This window comes from Staurois parvus, unplaced genomic scaffold (genome assembly GCF_062004578.1).
Source record: "Staurois parvus isolate SC_StPar_1 unplaced genomic scaffold, SC_StPar_1.0 ptg000718l, whole genome shotgun sequence".
In the NCBI taxonomy this organism is placed as follows: Eukaryota; Metazoa; Chordata; class Amphibia; order Anura; family Ranidae; genus Staurois; species Staurois parvus.
The window spans coordinates 387181-411594 of record NW_028318514.1 but is presented as its reverse complement, the minus strand read 5'-3'; the positions used below and the strand labels follow the sequence as shown (position 1 = coordinate 411594).

Below are 24414 nucleotides of genomic sequence, written 5' to 3'. Positions count from 1 at the left end.
ACAGTGCTGATCACATGCACTCTCCCAAGATTAAAAAAATAAAAACCCTCCTTAGCAATACACACCAAACTGATGATGTGCAGAGTGACTCCACACATTGTCTTATGAGGAGATAAGAGGGGGACATTGGAAGAAGGGGAGGATCAGAGAAGTCTGGATCAAACAGTTTTTACAAATTGCAGAGGAATAAACCCTTAGGTTCCACAGTGAGTATAACAGTAACACTTTAACCGCTTGCCTACAGGGCACTTATACCCCCTTCCTGCCCAGGCCAATTTTCAGCTTTCAGTGCTATCACACTTTGAATGACAATTGAACGGTCATGCAACACTGTACCCACATGAACTTTTTATAATTTTTTTGGGGCAGCTTTTTTTTTTTATGGAATTTAATTGCCTCCTAGGTTTTTCTATTTTTTGCTAAACAAACCAAACACACCTGAAAATTTTGGAAAAAAACATTTTTTCTTAGTTTCTGTTCTAAAATTTTGTAAGTAAGTGATTTTTCTCCTTCACTGATAGGCGGCACTGTCTGGCATTGCTAGGTGGCACCGAAAGTCAGCTCAGATGGCGCTGATATGTGGCATTGTGCACTGGTAGGCACTAATATGTGGCACTGATGGGCGGCGCTGACTGGCATTGCTAAGTGGCACTGAAAGTCAGCTTAGATGGGCACTGATATGTGGCATTGATGAGCACTGACAGCTGGCATTGATGGGACTACACTGATCATCAGTGCCCTGATAGTCAGTGTACATGTCCCTTCTGAGGAATGCCAATTACTGTCTCTCCTCTCCTCTGTCAGCGTGACAGCTCGTGAGGGGAGAAATGCCGATAACCGGCATTTCCTTATTTACATGTGATCAGCTGTGATTGGACACAGCTGATCACATGATCGAGCTGACTTCTTTGGCTCTTTCCGCTGATCGGTGATCCGCTGTGTCCGAGGGACACAGCGCACCACCGATTGCCACGCTGCGCGCCCTTGGAGCCACGTATGTGTGGTTAGTTAGTGGGAGGACGTCCTATGACATCCTCCCAGATCGAGAGAACCGCCTTGCGCCCGTCATTTGCTTATATGGCGGGTGGAAAGCTGAGCAGGTTTTTCACTCCCTCACAAGTCTATGGGAATGCAAAACCTGCTTAACCTCCCTAGCGGTATTCCCGAGTGTAGCTCGGGGTAGAGTTTCAGTACCAAAAGCGGTAACCCCAAGCTACACTCGGGCTTACCAAGCAGCGCTGCTCCGGGATTCCCTGCAGCACTTACCTTGTCCTTCGCTCCCGTGATGCGTCCCCTGCAGCGTCCCCAGCCATCTCCTCTAGCCGATGCCGGCTTCCGTGTTCCGGTCCCTGTGATGTCGGGATGTACGGGCACGGAACTGGCGGCAAATTTTAAAATTTTAAAAAATGACATTTTTTTTGAAAACTATTATTACATAGTAAAACATTGCTGTTTCAAAGCATTTCACATACATTTTGTCCCTACTGCTTTGTCCTGTGCCCTGCCTGCATTTTTACTGTTGTTTCTGCCTGGAAACTTAGAAAAGTCCATGGCGTTCAAAAAGCGTCCCTTTTGGTCAAAATCGGTTTTAGACCAGCTAGAGAACAGCGATAGTAAATTAGAACCACTTGCAGAATTGAGTGATAATGATTTGTGGGGAAATTCGTCATCAGACACTGAAAACGATTCTGCGACTTTGCTCAGTGATGTGCAAACTTGGCGCTATATTTCAAATTTCATTGTTTTTGGTTTGATTATATTATTGAATTAAATTTATTATAATATTTTTTAGGATTATTTATTAAATTATAATTTATGATTTCGTGTTTCAAGTTTTATCATACCCGGGATGTTTACTAGACTCTTGTTCAGACAGATTTCAGTGAGTTATTCCTAAATTACAGGTCTACAATAAAAAAAACTACATATTTCCATGCAAAAACAATGTACCGCTTTCAGCACCAAAAATCTGAAATAATCATACCGCTAGGGAGGTTAAAGAAGTATGGGTTTTTTAAAACAACAAACCCATGCTCACCTCTGTGCTGCAGCAGTCCCACACCAGCTCCAAGAACAAAGTGATCACATGACCACTGATTGCCCAGTTCTCTGTCCGCCTGGAGTGGTGAAAAATTACTGTCACTGCTCTCAGATCTGCTCCTCAAGTGCTTACTGAAGCACAAGGCTGGGGGGGGGGGGGGGGGGGCAATAGTCAGTTATCACTGACAACGGGTCACAGAATGCAGGCAAGTGCACTCGTGACGAGACATATGGCTACAAAAGCTTTATCCAGACTCTTGAGGGATAGGCTACACTATATGCAGCATAACTGCATATCCAAGAAGAAAAAGTATTTCCCTGAGCCTAGTGCTTTCATTAATACAGCAGGCTGCGTGTTTTTTTTTTTTTTTCCTGTTTTCATTGGAAAGTAAATGCGACCCTGTAAAAATTAAAATGCTGTTTGCACTGCAATTGCAGTATGAATACTGTAATAAAAGTCAGTGTGCATGGATTCTCAAACTGATGCCGTCAACACAAGCCCAAAGTCTATAGACACAGGCTGTAACCGTCGCTTCCCTGTCAACTGCCTTACCTTGCACACTTGTCAACCTTCAGTATGCCGTGTTTCAATCTACAGGAAATGGTGTTTGAATCCTGAGATGCTGAACTTTGGCTGCTCCTCAAGTAAACATGTAGTTGCCATTGTAAATTATTTAGTGTTGTAAACGTTAGCACAGTATCTGTATTGTTTTAAAATGTTTCATAAATGACCGTACCATTCTCTTTTCTAGGTACTTATGGGGTCGTATATAAATAGGGCGACACAAAGCAACTGGTCAGATTGTTGCAATGAAGAAAATTTGGAAAATGAAGAGGAAGGAGTTCCAAGCACAGCTATTAGAGAAATCTTTCTTCTTAAGGAACTTCAACACCCCAATATTGTATGGTAAGGGGCTGCTTCCAATTACAGCTGAAATTGTATCACAATGAGGTCAGGCATATGAAAATGATATAAGGCTACATGCATACGTGCAGAGAAAAATGCTGCTTTTAAAAGGTGTTGGGGTGAATTTAGATCCGTATTAGTCAATGTGTCCATGCACATTGTAGCATTTTTATATTCATATTTTAGAGCAGTGTTTAGGGGTATGAGATGGCTACAGCAAATGAACACAGGCTTCTTTTACTGACCAGAACATGCAACAAGTGAACTTTCTTTTTGTCAAGAAGTAATGATGCTAACTAAAATTGGCATAGCAGCCAGACTACTGTCATTTAGGAAAAAAAAATTGTTTTGGTTATGCTACTCTAAAATGATGGTAAACCTTCAGATTTTTTTTGAGCACTTTCAACGGCTGATCAATCACTTGCTGAGCCTGCAGTTTATTAATCTTTTATTTCTTTCCTATGTTTGTTTAATCTGGTGCCATGATTGCTGCCTCCAGGTTCAGGGTGGTCCTTTTTGTTTTTGAGCTACGTCTCCCTGCACGATGTGCATCAATAGAGCTCCCCTTCCTCGACCTGGTATACATTTTATTTAGGGGTTAGGTGCTTGACTCTAGCCAAAATATATTGTAGTATGTACAAGCTGGGTGGAGGAACCATGACGTGTTGTGGGGGAGCCTAGGAAAATACATGCAGCAGCCAGAGGTCAGGAACATGAAGCAGCTTTTAACAGGGAAATACACTTTTGTTTTTGTATTGTATATTGCTTTCCTGAGTTGAATATTGTACTATACAAGGGGTTGTAGATGGCATTACTGGTGTACATCCATTTATAGGTGAACTAGGGTGTGGGTTTTTTTTTTTTTTCCACCTAGCCTTCTAGATGTTCAAATGCAGGATTCAAGACTATATCTTATATTTGAATTTCTTTCCATGGATTTAAAAAGTATTTGGACTCCATCCCTAGTGGTCAGTACTTTGACACTATGCTTGTTAAGGTATATCTCTGTTTATAATTATTGCAAAATATATTCTGTGCTATGTCAGGAATATGCCTTCTGTTATGTTGTGTGTTTTGTTTTTTCTTCTACAGAGTTACTTGTATCAGATTCTGCAAGGCATTATATTTTGTCATGCCAGAAGAGTTTTGCACCGGGACCTAAAGCCTCAGAATCTTTTAATAGACAGCATAGGTGTCATAAAACTAGCTGACTTTGGGCTGGCCCGAGCATTTGGAATCCCGGTCAGAGTTTACACACATGAGGTATGTTGAACATAACATGAATACAACTTTTTGCAATGCTTGATGTTTAAATTATTGGGTCTCAAAATAAAACTTTAAGACCTGCTAGCCCAGTTTCACCTTTTTTTTGGCGTAAGTTTCAACAGTCTGTTTGCAACGCTAACTTCCTCTCCAGCAGTCTCCACTACCAGTCCTGGCCACCATTTTTCTGATTTGTATGACACTCGGGGGTTTATTTACTACAGCTTGAGAGTTCAAAATCAAGCTCACTTCTGCATAGAAACCAATTGGATTCAAGGTTTTATTGCCGAAGCTTAATTGAACAAGCTGAAGTTAGAAGCTGATTGGTTTCTATGCAGAAGTGAGCCTAATTTTGCACTCTTGCGTTAGTAAATAAACCCCTCAGCATCCAACCCACTTGAGCCATTGCTGATGTGCAAATGACCCATTGTGGCTGCATCCTCACGCTGGCCAGGATTCAAGGTGCTCCCAGACAGTGCAGCACTTGCCCATCCTTACATGAATCTGTGAGAGAAGTATAGCTTTTTTGGCTTTTACTTCTCTACTGGGTCACAGGAGTGTACTTTTATTTCTGCACTCCTGTGACCCAGATTCAGCCATCATTGTTGGTCTGGGTCTGGAAGGATCTGAACTTTGTTGAGATCCACCCAGATGCCTGATGGACATTTAGGCTCAGCCTCTCAGAATGCTGCTGAGAGCCTGAGCAAGCTGCTCGCACCCCTTCCACAGCCTGTCACTTCAATGAGCGCTGGAGGGGTACAGCAGTCGGTGACTGATGGTTGCAATTCTGGTCATAGAGGGCCGAGAGATCAAAACTCAAGTGATCGCTCAGATCTCAGTCTTTTGAGGCGGTAGGGGACAGCCGCAGCATCAATGATGCGGTCATATAGGTGAGAGTGTTTATTTTTATTTCTCAGGCTTCTTTTAAATGTGTCCAGTTTGTACCTCAGTTTGCCGGGGGGGGGGAGGGTAAATCTACACAGCTGAGCTGGACTGATGAAGGTTCAGTTTAGGCAACCATTAAGTGTGTTTTTTTTTTTTTTTTTTTTTACGCTTACGAGTTGCATGGTGATGAGAGAGCAGAGTGAGATGAGCTCATTTGTGCTGCTTCTTTCACTATCTAGTCAGACTGTAGGTCAAGGGTGACCTGGACTCAGAAGTGGGATAAACGATGCTGGCCGTCAGTCTGAGGACTTCTACGGAAATGATTGGAGATAGAATGCAGTAAGGTGAAAAACCACCTGCCTTAACAACCACCTTAATCATCTAATGTGTTTTGAGGGGTCTTGATCTAAAATTTCTAAAAACAAATGTGTTGTACAGTTATTTATCATAACACAACTAACTGGACTGTAATGCATACCATTGCTGTAGGTGGTGACCTTGTGGTACAGAGCACCAGAGGTCCTTTTGGGATCTGTGAGATATTCTACACCAGTTGATGTGTGGAGCATAGGTACAATATTCGCAGAAATTGCAACGAAGAAACCACTCTTCCATGGAGATTCTGAGATAGACCAGCTTTTCCGAATATTCAGGTATGTGTATCTAATCTGCCTTCTTGTATTCCTTACATTCAAAACTATTCTTCAAGCAAGTGTGTGCTGGAGAATTGCTGGTTGCATTGTATGTAACTGGGATAAAAAGCAAGGAGTCAGTGTTTGGTAAATTGGATCATAACAATAGTAAAGGTCAGTCACCTGAATATTTAAATCTAATGGTAGACTTTGGTGATTATTATTATACAGGATTTATATAGCGCCAACAGTTTGCACAGCACTTTACAAAATGAAAGTAGACATTACAGTTACAATACAATTTGGCACAAGAGGAAACAGACGGCCCTGCTCGTTAGAGCTTACAATCTAGGAGGAAGGGTTGAGTGATGCAAAAGTTAATGGCTGTGGGGGGATGAGCTGATGGAGGAAATAAATGGCGGTTTACTAGGCAGAAGCAGGATAAACTTCTTTAAAGAGGTTTTCAGGGATCGTCTAAAGGTGGATAGATTAGGAGACAGCTGGACAGATTGGGGTAGTGAGTTCCATAGGATGGGAGAAGTCCTGGAGGCGAGCTTGGGAGGAGATGACACATGAACTAGAGAGCAGAAGTTCTTGGGAGGATCGACAAGAGCGGTTCGATATTTTGAGACAAGGTTGGTGATGTAGCTGGGGGCAGAGTTGTGGATGGCTTTGTAAGTTGTTAGTATTTTGAATTTTATTCGTTGAGCGAGTGGAAGCCAGTGGAGGGATTGGCAGAGAGGGGTAGCAGACACTGAACGGTTGGTAAGGTGGATGAACCTGGCATCAGTATTCATGATAGACTGGGGGGGGGATAGCCTATGTAAAGGTAAGCCAATGAGGAGGGAGTTGCAGTAGTCGAGGCAAGAGATAACCAGGGAGTGAATAGGGAGCTTTGTGGTATCATTGGTTAAAAAAGGGCGTATTCTGGAGATGTTGCGTAGGTTGAGGCAGCATGATTTGGACATGGATTGGATGTGGGCCTGAAAGGATGGCTCAGACTCCAGGGTTACTCCTAGCACCCTGGCATGCAGGGATGGGTTGATAATGGTGCTATTGATCCTGACTGAGAAATCGGGAAGAGGCATGTGAGGGAGAAAATATTATGAGCTCCGTTTTGGATAGAATGAGTTTTAGGAAGTGGTGTGACATCCAGTCTGATATGTCTGTTAGTAAATCTGTGATACGTGAGGAAATTAATGGGGTGAGCTGAGGAGTAGAGAGATTTGTGTCATCAGCATTGGAATGGTATTGGAAACCATGGGAAGCTGACCCAAGGAAGAAGTGTATATTGAGAATAGAAGTCCAAGGACAGAACCTTGGGGGACCCCGACAGTAAGAGGAGTAGGAGAGGAGGAAGTAGAGTTGTAAGTGACACTGAAGGTGTGGTGAGATGAGTAAGATTCAAACCAACAGAGTATAGTCACGGAGACCAAGTAAGTAGTTTTTGGAGGAGGGGGTGGTCAACTGTGTCAAAGGCAGCCGAGAGGTCCAAGAGCAAGAGTATGGAATAGTGACCATTAGTGTTAGCGGTTAGTAAGTTGTTTGTGAGTTTTAGGAGAACAGTTTCTGTGGAGTGTTGTGGGTGAAATCTTGACTGAAGGGGATCGAGAAGGTTATTTTTCAATAAGGTGGTGGCTCAGCCGGTTGTAGACTAGACGTTCAAGGATTCTGGAGGCTAAAGGGAGTAAGGAGATGGGTCTTGGGTTGACAAGATTGGCAGGATCCAGTGAGGCTTTTTAAGTATTGGGGTGACTAGCACATGTTTTAGAGAGCTGGGGAAGATGCCAGTAGAAAGAGATTGAAGATATGAGTTAAAGAATGAAGGATAGAGCCAGAGGGTGACAGTACTATTTGCAAGGGAAAAGGGGGCAGGTGGTTAGGTGGGCTTTAGAAAACAGTTTACCAACCTCCTCTATAGTAGCTGGGTTTGACAAGGGAAGTATAGATTGTGCAAGTAGACAAAGAATGTAGGGTGTGGGAGAGATCTGTACAGGGGAGATCTCGTCACGAATTGTATCAATCTTATTTTTGAAGTGCTTTGCGATCTCTAGGGCAGTAAATGGGTGGAGGTAGAGAAGGTTGAAGTAGAGAGTTAAAGGTAGAAAAGAGTTGATGGGGATTGCGTGAGAGGGTGTTAATGAGAGTGATAAAATAGGTCTGTTTTGGCAGTGTGGAGACAAGAATTGTATTTTTGAAGGGCAGATTTGATTTTTATTGATCAAAGTCTTGCTGTGTCTTAGTCTTACGCCATAAACTCTTGAGCACGGCTAAATTTTTTGAGGCATCTGGTATTGTCTGTTTGCCAGGGCTGTAGCAGTTGGGGCCTAATTCTGTGTGTGGTGAGGGGGGCCAATGTGTCCAGGGTGGAAGACAATGAACTGTTGTAGACAGAAGTGGCCAGGTTGAGGCAGGACAGGGCTGAGATTTTGTCATAGAGACAATCTGTTGCCGAAAAAAGAAAAGGGTTAAGATAACGAAGGGTTCTACGAGTAACTGTTTGGTAGTTGGAAGACAAGGAGGAGGAAGTTGAGGAGAGAGTGAAGCTAATAAGGAAGTGATCAGAGAGGAAGAGGAAAGTTGGTGAGGTTGCAAGGAGTGCATAGGTAGGAGAATGCAAGGTCAAAGGCAGTTACCATTTGAGTGAATAGAAGCATGCGTCCATTTTTAGGTCAAAAGAAGTGGTTAGGCTCAGAAGTTTAGAGGTAGCAGGAGTGTTAAGATTAACAGGGATGTTGAAGTCACCAAGAATGATAGTGGGAATTTCAGAAGAGAAAGTAAGGCAGCCAGACAGAGACGTCATCAAGGAAGCTTGATACCGGTCCAGGAGGCCGCACAGCAATTTTTAAAAACTGGAGTGAACAGATGAATACAGTTGACTTCAAATGAGCAGAGGGAGGTGAATGGAGGACCTGAAAAGTGCTTTGAGGGGATAGGATTCCTACTCCACCTCCTTTCCATCCACTATGTGGGCATTCCAGAGGGCACAGGAAAAGGGTTCTAGGAAGAAGAGGAATAGTAACTAGATTGTGTGGATTGCTGCTGTTGGTGGATAGGGGATGCTGGGTGTGTTGATTAAAGGAAAAAGATGGTGTCCCAGGATTTGGAGAAAAGTCTCCAGATGTTAGGAGAAGCAGAAGGATGAGGGAGGTAATATGGGAGCATGACTTATATGGAGGGATAGGTTCCAGTGTCCTGGAGGTTTTATTAGTGTGTGGGTTCAGAATTAGCAGGAGTTGATGCAGAGCCATACAAAGCAGTGTGCAGGAGTTGACAGGGGAGAGATCTGTGTTTACATACAAGGATTAACTGTATGTTGTTTTACTATTTTATATGTTTTTTACTGTGTTAGCACACTTTTGTATTGCTGTGCTATGCATGCTGGGGCTGATGGGGGTGAGATCTGTATTGTTTACGTACAGACCTCTCCTCTGTCAATGTTCCTCGGTGATTGCTGTGTGCCAGCAAGGAATCTCCGGCCGGGAACTGGTGATCGACAGATGTAGCCGCCAATGACATCCAGCATTTTAGACTGTGTGTTTTTGAGGGGTCAGCAAATTTACACTGTTATACAAGCTGTACACTCACTGCTTTTACGTTGTAACAGTGTCATTTCTTCTGTGTTGTCACATGAAGATATAATCTATTTACAAAAATGTGAGGAGTGTACTCCCTTATTTATTATTATTATTATACAGTATTTATATAGCGCCAACAGTTTGCTCAGCGCTTTACAATATAACAGGAGACAATACAGTTAAATACAAGAGGGATTTGAGGGCCCTGCTCCTTGGAGCTTACAATCTAGGAGGGAGGGGCTAGTGGTACAAAAGGTAACTGTGGGGGATGGACTGGTTGGAAGAGTGGTAGAATCCATTGCTAGCTGAGGGCAGGATAGGCTTCCCTGAAGAGAGAGGTTTTCAGAGATCGCCTATAAGTGAGCAGAGTAGGCGATAGTCTAATAAAGTGGAGTAGAGAGTTCCAGAGGATGGGGGAAGCTCTGGAAAAGTCCTGGAGACGAGCATGGGAGGAGGAAACAAGGGAGCTGGAGAGTAGGAGGTCTTGCGAGGAGTGGAGAGTACGGTTTGGGTGATATTTAGAGACAAGATTGGTGATGTAATTTGGGGCAGAGTTATAAATGGCTTTATACGTTATTAGTGTTTTGAATTTTATCCATTGGGCAATGGGAAGCCAGTGGAGGGATTGGCAGAGAGGGGTGGCAGACACAGAACGGTTAGTAAGGTGAATGAGTCTGGCAGCATTCATGATAGACTGAAGAGGGGATAGTCTGCGATGAGGTCGGCCAATGAGGAGGGAGTTACAATAGTCAAGGCGAGATATAACAAGAGTGAATAAGTTGCTTGGTGGTTTCTGAGGTTAGGAAACGGGCGTATCTTGGAGATGTTGCAGAGGTACAGTCTACAAGATTTGGACAGTGATTGGATTTGGGGCTGAAAGGACAGATGGGAGTCTAGGATTACACCTAGCACCCTGGCAGGAGGGGAGGGACAGATGATTGTGTTATTGATCTTCATGGAGAAGTCATGGGAGGGGGCACGGGCTGGGGGGAATACTAAGAGCTCAGTTTTGGAAAGATTGAGTTTGAGGAAGTGGAGTGACATCCATGCCGATATGTCGCTTAGTAATGCGAGAGGAGACTGAAGGAGTGAGGTGAGGGGTAGATAGATTTGTGTGTCACCAGCATAGAGATGGTACTTAAAGCTGTGGGAGTTTATCAAGTGACCAAGGGAGGAGGTGTAGATGGAGAAGAGAAGGGGTCTAAGGACAGAACCTTGAGGGACCCCTACGGAAAGAGGGAGTGAAGAGGAGGCAGCGTTATAGGTAACACTGAAGGAGCGCTGCAATAGTTAGGAGGAGAACCAGGAGAGAGCACAGTCTGAGGCCAAGAGGAGTTTTTTTGAGGAGGAGGGGATGGTCAACCGTGTCAAAAGCTGCAGAGAGGTCAAGTAGTAAGAGTACGGAGTAGTGGCCATTGGTTGGGATGAGTACGGAGTAGTGGCCATTGGTTGGGATGAGTACGGAGTAGTGGCCATTGGTTGGGATGAGTACGGAGTAGTGGCCATTGGTTGGGATGAGTACGGAGTAGTGGCCATTGGTTGGGATGAGTACGGAGTAGTGGCCATTGGTTGGGATGAGTACGGAGTAGTGGCCATTGGTTTTAGCTGTTAGTAGATCATTAGTGAGGTTTAGTAGGGCAGTTTCAGTGGAGTGTAGAGGGTGAAAGCCAAACTGTAAAGGGTCAAGAAGGTTGTGGTCAGTGAGGTGGGAGCTCAGGCGATTGTTGACTAAGCGTTCTAAGAGTTAAGAGGTAAATGGCAGCAGGGAGATGGGTCTTAAGTTGTTCAGGTTGGTGGGGTCCAGGGAGGGCTTTTTAAGTATGGGAGTGATGTGTGCATTTTTTAGAGGGGAGAGAAGGGCACCAGTAGAGAGGGAAAGATTGAAGATGTGAGTGAGGGAGCATAGGATGGAAGAAGAGGGTGACCATAGTAGTTATGGGGGGACAGGATCCAGGGGGCAGGTAGTGAGATGGGCTTCTGAGAACCTTAGTGAACTCTTCGGTAGTAGCGAGGTCAAAAGAGGAAAGTGTTGAGGGAGGTTTAATATAAGGTATGCTAAGTGGGATGGATGTCTGTGCAGTGGCGATGCCCCTACAAATTGCGTCAATTGTCTTGAAATGATTTGCAATCTCGTGAGCAGTGATTGAGGTACTGGGTGGAGGTGGAGAAAGTAGAGTTAAAAGTAGAGAAGAGATGATGAGGACTGGATGAGAAGGAATTAATCAGAGAGACAAAGTAGGCTTGTTTGGCAGCATGAAGGGAGGACTTGTATGTTAAGAAAGCAGATTTATATCGGGTGAATGCTTGCTGGGATTTGGTTCTACACCACAATCACTCCAGCGCACGACTATGTCGTTTAATATTTCTGGTGTGGTCAGTCTGCCAAGGTTGTAATGGTCGGGGCCTGATGCTTCGTGCTAGAGGAGCAAGTGAGTCTAATGCGGATGAAAGCGAACTGTTATAGACAGCAGTGGCCAGGGCAGGATGGGAGAGATTCTGTCAGTTGCAGAGTGGAAAGGAGCAGGGTTCAGGTTGTGAAGGTTTCTGCGGGTAATTGTTTGCTGCTTGGAGGGATAGGTGTTTGAAGACTAGACTGTGCAGGTGATGAGATTGTGATCAGAGAGAGGAAAGGGGGTGTTTGTGAGGTTGTAGGGAGTGCAAAGATGGGAGAAAGCAAGGTCTAATGTATTCCCATCAGAGTGAGTGGAGGACTGTATACATTGTGCTAATGCAAAAGATGAGGTTAGGTTGAAGAGTTGGGATGTAGCTGGGTTGTTGACATTAATAGGGATGTTACTATCTCTGAGAATGATAGTGGGTAGTTCAGAGGAGAGAAAGTAGGGTAGCCAGGCAGAGAAATCAAAGCGGGACACCGGTCCAGGAGACCGATAGATCACTGCAATCCTCAGAGAAATGGGAGAAAACAGCCAGGTGCAGTGAGTCTCAAAAGAAGAGAAGGATAGAGAGGGAGGGTTAGGGAGGACTTGAAAGGTGCTCAGTGGGGATAGAAGCAAACCAACCCCACCACCTTTCCGACCACTGGGTCTGGGTAAGTGGGTCCAGATGAGGTCTCCATAGGAAAGTGCTGCGGGGGAAGCAGAATCTGCTGCTTGGAGCCAGATTTCTGTAATTGCTAGTAGGTTAAGGGAGCGGGAGACAAAAAGGTCATGGACAGAGGTGAGCTTATTACAGACAGAGCGGGCATTCCAGAGCACACATGAAAAAGGGAGGGTGGTTTTTTGGACACTTCTGTGAGATACTGTAGGTATGCTTCAGTATGTCACAGTACATGTTGGCATTCATGGTTCCCTCAACGAACGGTATGTACCCGGTGCCGGTAGCACTCATGCAGCCCCAGACCACCACCATGCTTGACTGTAGGCAAGACACACGTGTGTGTGTTTGTTTTTTTTTCCCCAAATCCTTTTATTAAACTTTTATCCTCACAAAAGCACATCAAAATAACATTTATCCAAAATACAATCATGCCCCAGAGATTTTGCTTTACACCCCCCCCCCCCCCATCCAGAACCCCCTAATTTACCCTGGTTAAATATCTATAATTCATTTCAACCATGTTCATATTAATCGACCCTATGTGTTTAATTTAAACATTTTACATTTCTGAAGACACACTTGTCTTTGTACGCCACACACACTTGACACCATCCGAACCAAATAAGTTTATCTTGCTCTCATCAGACCACAGGACATGGTTTCTGTTTGTGGCTTTCTTGTGCATCATCTTCAGAAGAGGCTTCCTTCTGGGACGACAGCCATGCGACCAATTTGATGCAGTGTGCGGCGTAAGGTCTGAGCACTGACAGGTTGACCCCCCACCCTTTAACCTTTGCAGCAATGCTGGCAGCACTCATACGTCTATTTCCCATAGACAACCTCTGAATATGACACTGAGCACGTGCACTCAGCTTCTTTGGTCGACCATGGCAGGGCCTGTTCTGAGTGGAACCTGTCCTGTATGGTCTTAGCCACTGTCCTGCAGCTCATTTTCATGGTCTAGGCCATCTTTATGTAGAGCAACAATTCTTTTCTTTTTTTTTTTTTTTTCAGATCCTCAAGAGTTCTTTGCCATGAGGTGCCTTGTTGAATTTCCAGTGACCAGTATGAGAGAGTGAGAGCACCAAATTTACCACACCTGCTTCCCATTCACACGTGAGACCTTGTAACACTGAGTCACATGACACTGGGGAGGGAAAGTGGCTAATTGGGCCCAATTTGGTGTACTCACGTTTGTTGCCAGCGGTTTAGACATTAATGACTGTGTGAGTTATTTTGAGGGGACAACAAATTTACATGTTATACAAGCTGTACACTCACTACTTTACATTGTACATTGTGGAGGGAAGTAAACATAAACTAAAATAATATGGTTGCAGAAGTGTGCACACCCTTAAACTAATACTTTGTTGAAGCACCTTTTCATTTGATTCCAGCACTGTCTTTTTGGGTATGAGTCTATCAGCATGGCACATCTTGACTTGGCAAGATTTGCCCACTCTTCCTTGCAAAAAACACTCAAAATCTTTCAGATTGCTGTGAGGGCATCTCCTGTGCACAGCCCTCTTCAGATCACCCAACAGATTTTCCATCTGATTCAGGTCTGGGCTCTAGCTGGGCCATTCCACAGCTTGAATCTTCTGGTGAAATCATTCCTTTGATTTGGATGTATGCTGTAGGTTGTTGTCATGCTGAAAGATGAAGTTCCTATTCATATTCAGTTTTCTAGCAGATGCCTGAAGTTTTTGTGCCAATATTGACTGGTATTTGGAACTGTTCATAATTCCCTCTACCTTGACTAAGGCCCCAGTTCCAGCTGAAGAAAAACATCCCCAAAGCATGATACTGCCACCACCATGCTTCACTGTGTGTATGGTGTTCTTTTGATTTTGTTTAGTGTGTGTGTGTGTGTGTGTTTTTGTGCCAAACATATTGGAATTATGGTCTGATAAAACCAAGGTTGAGCTTTTTAGCCATAACACATTTTCCCACATGCTTTTGGGAGACTTCAGATGTGTTTTTTACAAAATTTTTAGGCGGGCTTGGATGTTTTTCTTAAGAACAAGCTTTCATCTTGCCACTCAACCCCATAGCCCAGACGTATGAAAAATACGTGAGATTGTTGTCACATGTACCACACGGCCAGTACTTGCCAGATATTCCTGCAGCTCCTTTAATGTTGCAGTAGGCCTTTTAGCAGCCTCCCAGAACAGTTTTCTTGTCTTCATCAATTTTGGAGGGACATCCAGTGTAACAGAAACCGGACCCCAGACCGCACTTGGGTATTTTCCGTTATACTGCAGCTTACACACACACACACACACACACACACACACACACACACACACACACACACACGACACACACACACACACACACACACGACACAACAATGGGATGCAGCACATGGCAGAGGACAATGGACAGCCACATGGCAGAGAACAAAGCACAACACACCAATACACATTCCCATTCACACCCCGTACCCCTTAACAGGCACAGGGTGTGTTAAACATAAGAATTTGGGAAGATGATACAGGGGTCCCCCCACTCCCAAAGGTCACTCACGTCACATCCAGTTCTTGGTAATGTCACTGTTGCGCCATATCTTCTCCGCTTGATGACTGTCTTCACTGTATTCCATGGTATATCTAATGCCTTTGAAATTCTTATGTACCCTTCTCCTGACTGATATCTTTTAACAATCCGATCCCTCTGATGCTTTGGAAGCTCCCTGTGGACCATGACAATTGAGTTGTACAGTTTTATAGGTCACATTAAAGGTGGAAAAAGTTCTGACATGATTTCTTTGTCTCCTTCTTCTTCTTTTTTCTACATTACAGAAACCTGACATTTTAACAGGGGTGTTGTGATGAACCGTCCCTTTGTGATAACATTTTGCCCTTTCTGTTCTGGTTTTCTCCCCTTTGTAAAGTTGTTATGTAGACAGACATTCTACACTGTCTATTTAGGGTAATTTTGAACTTGTAGTATTTCACTTCTAATAGAGGTTATACTGTATTATTGGTTGTAGGGTTTGTTGTGGGTGGGGAAAACCCTATGCCAGGCTGTCTAGTGGGGGGGGGGGGGGGGGGGTTGAAGCTGTATATTTAATAAAGAGTCATTCATTTTCACCCTACAGGAAGTTCCAACTCGTGGTTTGGGGAAAGATTGTTTTTGAGCTTTAATACCTGCCTTGGCAAAGAGCTGCAAGACTTGCCGAAAAAGGGGACCATTGGGTGTGACGCACGTGGAAGACCTTTCCTCATTGCGGAGAAAGTCCAAACCACCAACCAGGACCCCATCTTTTTCACGGAGACGTCCCTGCTCAGCCAGATGGCTATACGGGACCTCCGGAAGCCAGCTCTCCAAAGTCTGCTTGTCGATCAGGGAGGTATCGCTGGCTCCAAGACCAGAGAGGAACTGTTGGATGAGATTATGGCCCTGGACCAAACGGATGCGCATCCCACTTCACCTGATGCACTCTCCGCTACGCTTAAAGCGAACACTGCTCCTCCAGAAGTGAACTCTGCTTCACAGGATGAGTTTGAGGAACAGAGCAGCTCATCGGCCCCTGAAACGCCAGGCCCACTTAGCACCGTATGGAGACTCCTATACCATTCGGATTTATGACAAGAGGTGGAGTGGCGTTTTGCTCTGTTTGGCAGCGCTCCACCCCCACACAGATTTCCAAGGCCCTGGATGATGCCACCCAACTGCGGCTTTGTCACTCCCGGTCATCAACCGAGGGCTCGATCTGGGAGAGGATTACCTCCAGACTGCAACCAGACCAAAGAAAATTCCCTACGCTGCTTTTAAAACTTTCTCTGAGGCAGATGGGGACTTTGACAGCTTCCTTCAGGACTTTGAACGGTTGTGCACCATCCATGGTGTGGCAGCCCAAGACTGGGTCCCTAATTTGAGCAGCAAGCTAACCGGTCGGGCTGCAGACGCATTCAGGACTGTACCCGACAGCTGCTGCTTGGATTATGATTTTGTTAAGGAACACTTGCTGGCCCGCTACGCTCTCACCGCAGAGGCGTACCGCTTAAATTTCCGGGCACTCAAGAGGAAACCCGAGGACACCTTCACTGAATGGGGACATCCGTTACAACACACTGCCCGCAGCTGGGTCTGAGGGTGTCAGATCACCAAACTAGAGGAACTGTTACAACTGCTGTTACTGGAGCAGTTTTACAATGGACTTCCAGGGGATGTTAGACATTCGGTCCGGGACAAACACCCCCTAATCTTAGCCGACGCTAGTCGCTGGGCAGATGAGTACCTGGATAACAGGAGGCTAACCAAGCCTGCCATTCCACCTGCACCTTGTCCACAACCAGTGGTGCCCACTCCGGTCACCCGAGAATGTCTCAGACCACCCACACCTTCTGATCCAAAGTGGTCTGGCCCACGCTCTTATGGCTGCAACCAAACAGGGCACATCTGCATTCATTGCCCCCGGAGTCCACTAAGGCCCCAGAGCAGCCAACCCCCTCGGGGCACTTTCAACCGACCCACCACTCCCTATGGCCGAGCCTCTGTCTACTCCCTACAGAACCACCCGAATGACACCGCCTGTTCATGGAGGAATTTTACCACTGAGGATGAGGACATCGGGGTCTTTCATGAGGCTAACCCTCTCCAGGCTGCCACCCCGGACAATTGCCAACATCACCAACAGGTTGTCCATGTTAACGGCCATTGGGCCCAAGGATTACTGGACACTGTGGCCACACTCACCCTAGTCCAACCCCAAATGGTACCAGACTGGGCCAAGACCAGGCAGTCTGTGGCCATACGGGTAGCGGGAGGCCATGTCTACCGGATTCCTATCGCAAGGGTTCATCTTGATGGGGGGGGCCAGGGACGTTGAAATTGGAGTAATGCAGAGCTTGCCAGCTGAGGTTCTCCTTTGGAAATGATCTGGGAGTCCTGGTCTCCACTTTTGGCACCGAGACCCCTGCTGAAGCTCACCCAGTCACCCCTCGCCACCAAGCTAGGGAGCATGCTGCCGCACCACCTGCCGAGGTTTCCGGTAAGAGTCGAATACCCACCCCCTGCTGAGCTTGGCCCTGACCTGGGATTCCCCCGCTGATTTCGCTAAAACAGCCAGTGACCAGACCTTAGACCCCTATAGGCGGAGGGCTGGAAGTGATCCTGGGGGATTGGGAGATGTGAGGTATGAGTGGGACCAGAGCAAGTTGTACAGGGTCCACGGGGGAGCAGGGGTGGGTGCTGCCCAAATACCTCACCGGCAGATGGTAGTACCGAGGAAGTATCGGCGTGACCTCCTCCAGATTGTACATGATATTCCCCTTGCTGGACATTTGGGTAATCGACGGACCCTGCATCGCTTACTCCTGGCCAGAAGAAACTCTGGGTTATCGGGCGACGTTCGGGACTGTCTGTCTTGTGAGGTCTGCCAGAAGGTAGGAAAGCAGAGAGACAGGCCCAGGGCCGCTCTGAGGCCCCTACCCATAGTCGGGGAACCTTTTCAGTCGTATCGCCGTGGACCTAGTGGGGCCCCTGAAAGGGCCTAGTCCCACAGGCAAGAAGTATATCTTGACCATTGTCAACTACACCACCCGGAGGCCATAGCGCTGAGAGATGTGCAGGTAGAAACCGTTGCTCAAGCCCTGCTGCAGATCTTTCCTCGGGTAGGATTTCCTCGGGAGATCCTGACCAACCAAGGCACGCAGTTCACGGCCGAGCTTACCCAACAATTTTGTCAGTTGTGTGGTATCAGACCGCTGTACAGCTCTCCCTACCACCCCCAGACCAATGGGCTCTGCGAACGGTTTAACGGTACGCTGAAACAGCTCCTCCGACCGTTCACCATGTCCTATAAGGACTGGGAGCAGCATCTTCCCCACCACCTGTTCGCCTACCGAGAGGTACCGCAGGAGTCCACTGGGTTCTCTCCCTTCGAGCTGCTGTACGGCCGAAGGATTTGGGGACCCCTGGATCTCCTACACGAACACTGGGAGGGAACGGTAGCCGAGGAGGGGACCTCGGTGGTGGCCTATGTGCTGGAGCTCAGGGAGAGGCTACAACGGTTGACGACCCTAGTACGGGACAACCTTGAGGCCGCCCAGAGCCAACAGGAATGGTGGTACGACCGGTCTGCCTGAGACCGAACGTTTCACTTAGGACAGAAAGTGTTGGCCTTGAAACCAGTCAGGCATGACAAATTACAGGCTGCCTGGCAGGTCCCGTACCAAGTGGTGGAGCGACTCTGTGATACCAGGTACATTGTAGCTCGCTGTTCGGATGGAAGGATCCGGCGAACCTTCCATGTGAATATGCTGAAACCATTCATCGAACGACAGGAGGAGAGTATAGCTGCTATTTGCGCTCCGGCTACCGATGATGCTTCTTCTGCCGGGGGACGGACAGTCCCAGCTGAGTGTAGCGGATGTAGATATCCGCACACGGCTGTCTCCCAAGGCCCAGGAACAGGCCTGCCAACTGCTCCAAGAGCACAGAGGGCTGTTCTTGTCTCTGCCCGGTTACACCACTACAACTGCCCACCGGGTAGACACGCAGGGTCAGGCCCCCCTGAAGCAGGCGGCCTACCGAATGCCCATCAGAGAAGGGATGAGAAGAGAGATTAAGGAAATGTTAGATTTAGGTGTGATAGAACCCCCAGACAGTTCCTGGGCCTCCCCAGTAGTCCTGGTACCCAAGAAGGATGGAACTGTCCGGTTCTGTGTGGACTACCGCAGGCTCAGTGACCGATGCATACCCCATGCCCTGGATAGATGAGCTGCTGGACCAGATGGCGAGAGGTAATTTTCTTACCACTATCGATCTCTGCAAGGGGTATTGGCCGATTCCACTGGTTCGGACGCAGTACCAAAGTTGGCATTCGCCACCCCGTTCGACTTGTACCAGTCCAGGGTCATGCCGTTTGGGATGAAGAATGCCCCGGCTACCTTTCAGAGAATGGTAGATAAGCTGCTGGATGGACTGCAGGACTTCTCCTGTGCCTATCTAGATAATATAGCTATCTACAGTGATAGTTGGGAGGATCACCTCCGGGAAGTGCTTGATTGCATTGGGCAAGCAGGGCTGACCATCCGACTGGACAAATGCCATGTTGGGGTGTCCGAGGTCCAATATCTAGGACATCGGGTAGGATGTGGGAAGCAACGACCGGAACTGGCAAAAGTGGCAGCGGTAGAAAATTGGCCCACTCCTCAAACCAAGACCCAGGTCCTTAGCCTTCCTAGGCACTGCGGGGTACTACCGTAAATTCATCCCCAACTACAGCACCATTGCTAAACCCCTAACGGATCTGACCCGGATGAATCTGCCCCGACAGGTTGTGTGGTCCCCAGAGTGTGAAACGGCTTTCCAAAAGCTCAAACATGACCTGATCCATGCTCCTGTTTTGACTGCTCCTGACCCATTGGTGTCAGTGGGGGGGAGGAATAGTGCCCCATCGTTGGTGTCAGTGGGGGGGAGGAATAGTGCCCCATCATTGGTGTCATTGGGGGGGAGGAATAGTGCCCCATCGTTGGTGTCAGTGGGGGGGAGGAATAGTGCCCCATCGTTGGTGTCAGTGGGGGGGAGGAATAGTGCCCCATCGTTGGTGTCAGTGACACCAATGATGGGGCACTAATCCTCCCACTGACACCAATGACACTTAACTTGCTGACCCCTGTTCCAGCACCAGTGCCAGGCTGTCAGGTGGGGTTGAAGCTGTATATACTGAGCTGTGTTTAATGAAGAGTCATTTTCATTTTCACCCTACAGGAAGTTCCGAATCGTGGTTAGGGGAAGGATTGTTTTTGAGCTCTAATACCTGCCTTGGCAGAGTGCTGGAAGACTTGCCGAAAAAGGTGACCATTGGGTGTGACGCATCGCTCTGCACGTGGAAGCCCAGGTGGAACGGTTCCGCCACAGGTGTGCTTTTTTTTTTTTTTGTGTGTGTGTGTGTCTACTGTTAGGTTGTACGGGGCCCCGTGACATCTGACAGGCGCGCACCCGCCACCCACCCACCAGAGAAAATATCAAAATTATATTTATGGTAAAAATACACAAACTTTATTAGGGGACACAATCTCAACCACATTCCTATTAAATCTAAATTCTAAAACTGTATTGAGTTAAGAAATTGTGTGTAATTGAGGTCTTGGGGCTCATTCACATAGGTGCTGTGGCCTGTGGAGTGTGCATCAGTGGTTTATGTGGCTAGAGCCACTTGGAGCGGTTCGAAAGCAACCTATGTTACACTATGGAAATGCTGCAGGTCGTAATTTGACAGGCATATGGGTGCAGGTGTACAGCCCTGAACACAGTGAGCATTCAGGGCCACTTCCCCATACCACTCATTCATGTGATCCAGGCCAGGGGACCTGTGTGAATGTGGTGGTTTTTTTTTACTTTTTTTTTTTTTTTCCCCTCAGCCCATTTAATTCAATGGGCTGCCTAATGTGTGGGTACATGCAAAAATACTGCAGTCGTATTTTAATTGTCACCTAACCATAGAGTACTTTTATTTATTATTTTATTTCCGGTACTTGTATAACGCCGTCAATTTACGCAGCGCTTTACATATATATTGTACATTCACATCAGTCCCTAACCCTCAAGAGGCATACAATCTAAGGTCCCTAACTTACATTCATACATACACATACTAGGGCCAATTTAGACAGGAGCCAATTCACCTCCCAGCATGTCTTTGGAGTGTGGGAGGAAACCAGAGGACCCGGAGGAAACCCACGCAGGCACCGGGAGAACATGCAAACTCCAGGCAGGTGGTGCAATGGTTGGGATGCAAACAACGGCCCTAGTACTGCCAGGCAGAAGTGCTAACCATTTAGCCACTGTGCTGCCCAGTACTTTGGTTTGTGTTTTGGTGGCTGTGAATGCATCTGTTTACTTGATGTGTGGAGGTGCAATTAAGTATTCATGGTGCCTGCACACCTGCAATGGGCATTGCGTTTCTTTGCTGTGCTCTTGCATGCCTTTCTGCACCACAAATGGTGTGAACAAATTCCTAATGGCCAGCTCACACTATAGAAACAGTCTAGATGCATTTTTGCATGTGCATTATTTTTTTTTACATGTTCTGGTGCATTTTTGATGCATTTTCGACTATCCGTTCATTTTTCCCCCTCTTTCTCTATTTAATTAGGGACGTGTACGTTCCATTGCATTTTTGATGCATTTTTACCATGTTACAGTACAGTTCTGTGCGGAAAAAAATGCAGCCTGGTCGTCTTTTTTTTTTTTTTTTCTTCGGAAAGCACTGGAACTGCAAGAGCTGATGTGAACTCTGACATTAACAACCATATCCCCTACTTTCTGTGTGTTTTGGATGCAGAAAAAACACAACCGAAACGCATGTCCTGTGAACTGGCCCTCAAGGTTATTATACACAAGGCAATGGAACTGACCAGGAATTGTGAATGCAATCAGACTAGCGGTGAGATACAATCAGGAATCTTATAATAATGCTTCATTTGAGCTGTAGGTGATCGGAAATTGGACACATTAACTATTTATTTACTGATCTAGTTGAACAAAGAGTTGAGCAGTGATATATAGATTTGCAGAGGGAATAGGTGATGACAGTGTGGGGGGAGGGGGTCAAGTTGTATAAGGAAAGAGATTTGTAGCGGTGAACAGAAAGGGATCAGCAGTCTGGGGGAGAGAAACAAAGTTACAATCAAATGTACACAGAAGGAAAGTTGAAGTGTCAAACCTGTGGAGCAGAGCAGGAGCGCCTCCTAACATTCACAACACTGAGCCGCTGTGTCATAGAATGCCAGGGGCAGACTGACAACTCATGGAGCCCCCGGGCAATAGGGGATCATGGGGCCCATGTGTCCTCGCCCACACTCAAACCACACCCAAAAAGGCCTATGAAAGGTACCAGGGGCGTCTCATGGGGCCCCCTACTGACCCCAGGCCATCGGGCAGTGCCCGAGTTCCCAAATGGTCAGTCTGCCCCTACAGGGGGCTAACAATGGGATTTAGCAGCTGCACATGGGCTTGTCACCTAATGATGATGTATAATAGAAGTAGCTGGAACAGGGGCGGACTGACAACTCATGGGGCCCCCGGGCAATAAGGGATCATGGGGCCCCTGTGTCCTTGCCCAAACTCAAAAAAGCCTATGAAAAAGGTACCAGGGGCATCTCATGGGGCCCCCTACTGACCCTGGGTCCTCGGGCAGTGCCCGAGTTCCCAAATGGTCAGTCTGCCCCTGCAGGGGGCTAACAATGGGATTTAGCAGCTGCACATGGGCTTGTCACCTAATGATGATTATTATTATACAGTATTTATAAAGCGCCAATAGTTCGCTCAGCGCTGTACATTACAAAGGGAGACAGAACATGTGACAGAACAATACCAATACAATGCAAAACATGAGGGGATCGAGGGCCCTGCTCTTTCGAGCTTACAATCTAGGAGATGATGATATAATAATAATAATGATAATGTATAATAGAAGTATATGGAACACAAATGTGCGAAGGACCAGGACATTGTGACAGGGAAGCTTGCTGTTGTGTTGGCACACAGGGAAGCTAGAGGCTAACTGCTAAAATATCAACATTAGGTGTTCTAACTCTTAACCACTGCTGTACATTTTGGAAAATGTATCTGTTTAATCTCTTTTAAAACTTATATGCATACATTGGTTAACACACCTTTTCCACAAAGCTTTAGGAACACCCAACAATGAAGTCTGGCCAGATGTGGAATCGCTACAAGAATACATTTCCAAAATGGAAAGGAGGCAACTTGGCTGCTAATGTGAAAAACATTGATAAAGATGGCCTGGACTTGCTTGCTGTAAGTAATATATTCTCATGTGCAGGAGCATGTCTTGTAGACAATGCAGTCTGACCAGATAGCCGTTTCAAGTTAATGTTCTATAAAGGGACAAATGGGACACTTCATAATCAGCAGAACATACATGTTAGTGAAAATCCAGTTCTGCAAGCTGGACATTATAAACCTCGTCTTTAAGACAAAATTTTACTATTGACTTTGCATTTGTTTTTAAAGTTCTCTATCCCCAGGCATTGTTAGCAAAAATGTCCTATGAGGCATGAATAGTATTCCAGGTGATTCCCCTCATATACACTGAGTATTTCCATTGTTCTTTACAAAATATGGACCTAGGTATGTCTTTTCCAATATGGCTGAGGAACTTAAACTTTTATATTTCAGCTGTATCCTGTAAATGTTTTACTGTTAAGTAGTAATTGAGAATTCTTTAAGGTACTGACTTTAAATGATCTCCAAGAGAGATAAAGGGCATCAGTGATATAAACAAGTTTATCATGACACACAGATTTCAGTGTAGAAATTAGTCTGTTTTTTTTTATCTTGAGACCTTTTGAGGCCTTCCCTACTCCATTCAAGGAAACTTGTCTTAATCCATAGTTGGATTGCACCACTCTTAGTTTATATATCCTTTTTTTTTTTGACAGAAAATGCTCAACTATGATCTGGCAAAAAAGAATTTCTGCTAGAAAAGCCTTACTTCATCCATATTTTGGTGACTTGGATAAGTCAAGCCTTCCTGCCAACCAGATAAGGAATTAACCTTGTGATGCTCATTCTGGACTCTAAAAAAAAAAAACAAAAAACAAAAAAAAAAACCAAGAAAAAAAAAAAAAAAAAAAAAAATATCACAGCAGTGGTGATCCATAGTATTTTTACAGTGTATGTATTTGTATGTGTCTTTTCCGTGTTTGTCTTTTTCCCCTCCCTGCAGCTGCAGGCTTTGCAGTTGCTTACAGTACTTACATGTAAACCTTGTCTTTAACACTTGCAAATATTGACCCCAGAGCTGTGTAGAGATGAGAAAATCAAAGTAATGATTTAATAAAGCTCTTTATTCACCAATAATTCTACATATGTGCAGGTGTTTTTCTTTTTTTTTTCTCTATACAGGATTTATATAGCACCAACAGTTTGCTCAGCGCTTTACAATATAATGGGAGACAATACAGCTCAATACAAGAGGGATAGGAGGGCCCTTCCCCATGGAGTTTACAATCTAGGAGGGAGGGGCTAGTGGTACAAAAGGTAGTAACTGTGGGGATTGACTGGTTGGAAG

At 45.9% G+C, this 24414-nt stretch overlaps 1 pseudogene across 1 annotated transcript in view; it reads left to right on the top strand.

Annotated features, from left to right (window-relative positions):
* LOC149445572 (cyclin-dependent kinase 1-A-like) overlaps window positions 1–24203 on the top strand; it is a 33630-nt pseudogene extending 9427 nt beyond the window's left edge. The window contains exons 3-10 of the transcript XR_016306389.1: window positions 2793–2947; window positions 3822–3944; window positions 4040–4210; window positions 5585–5748; window positions 15466–17361; window positions 20085–20234; window positions 23007–23138; window positions 23783–24203. The product of XR_016306389.1 is annotated as a cyclin-dependent kinase 1-A-like (transcript). The remainder of the gene's footprint in view (window positions 1–2792; window positions 2948–3821; window positions 3945–4039; window positions 4211–5584; window positions 5749–15465; window positions 17362–20084; window positions 20235–23006; window positions 23139–23782) is intronic.
* Window positions 24204–24414: the final 211 nt, after the last annotated feature.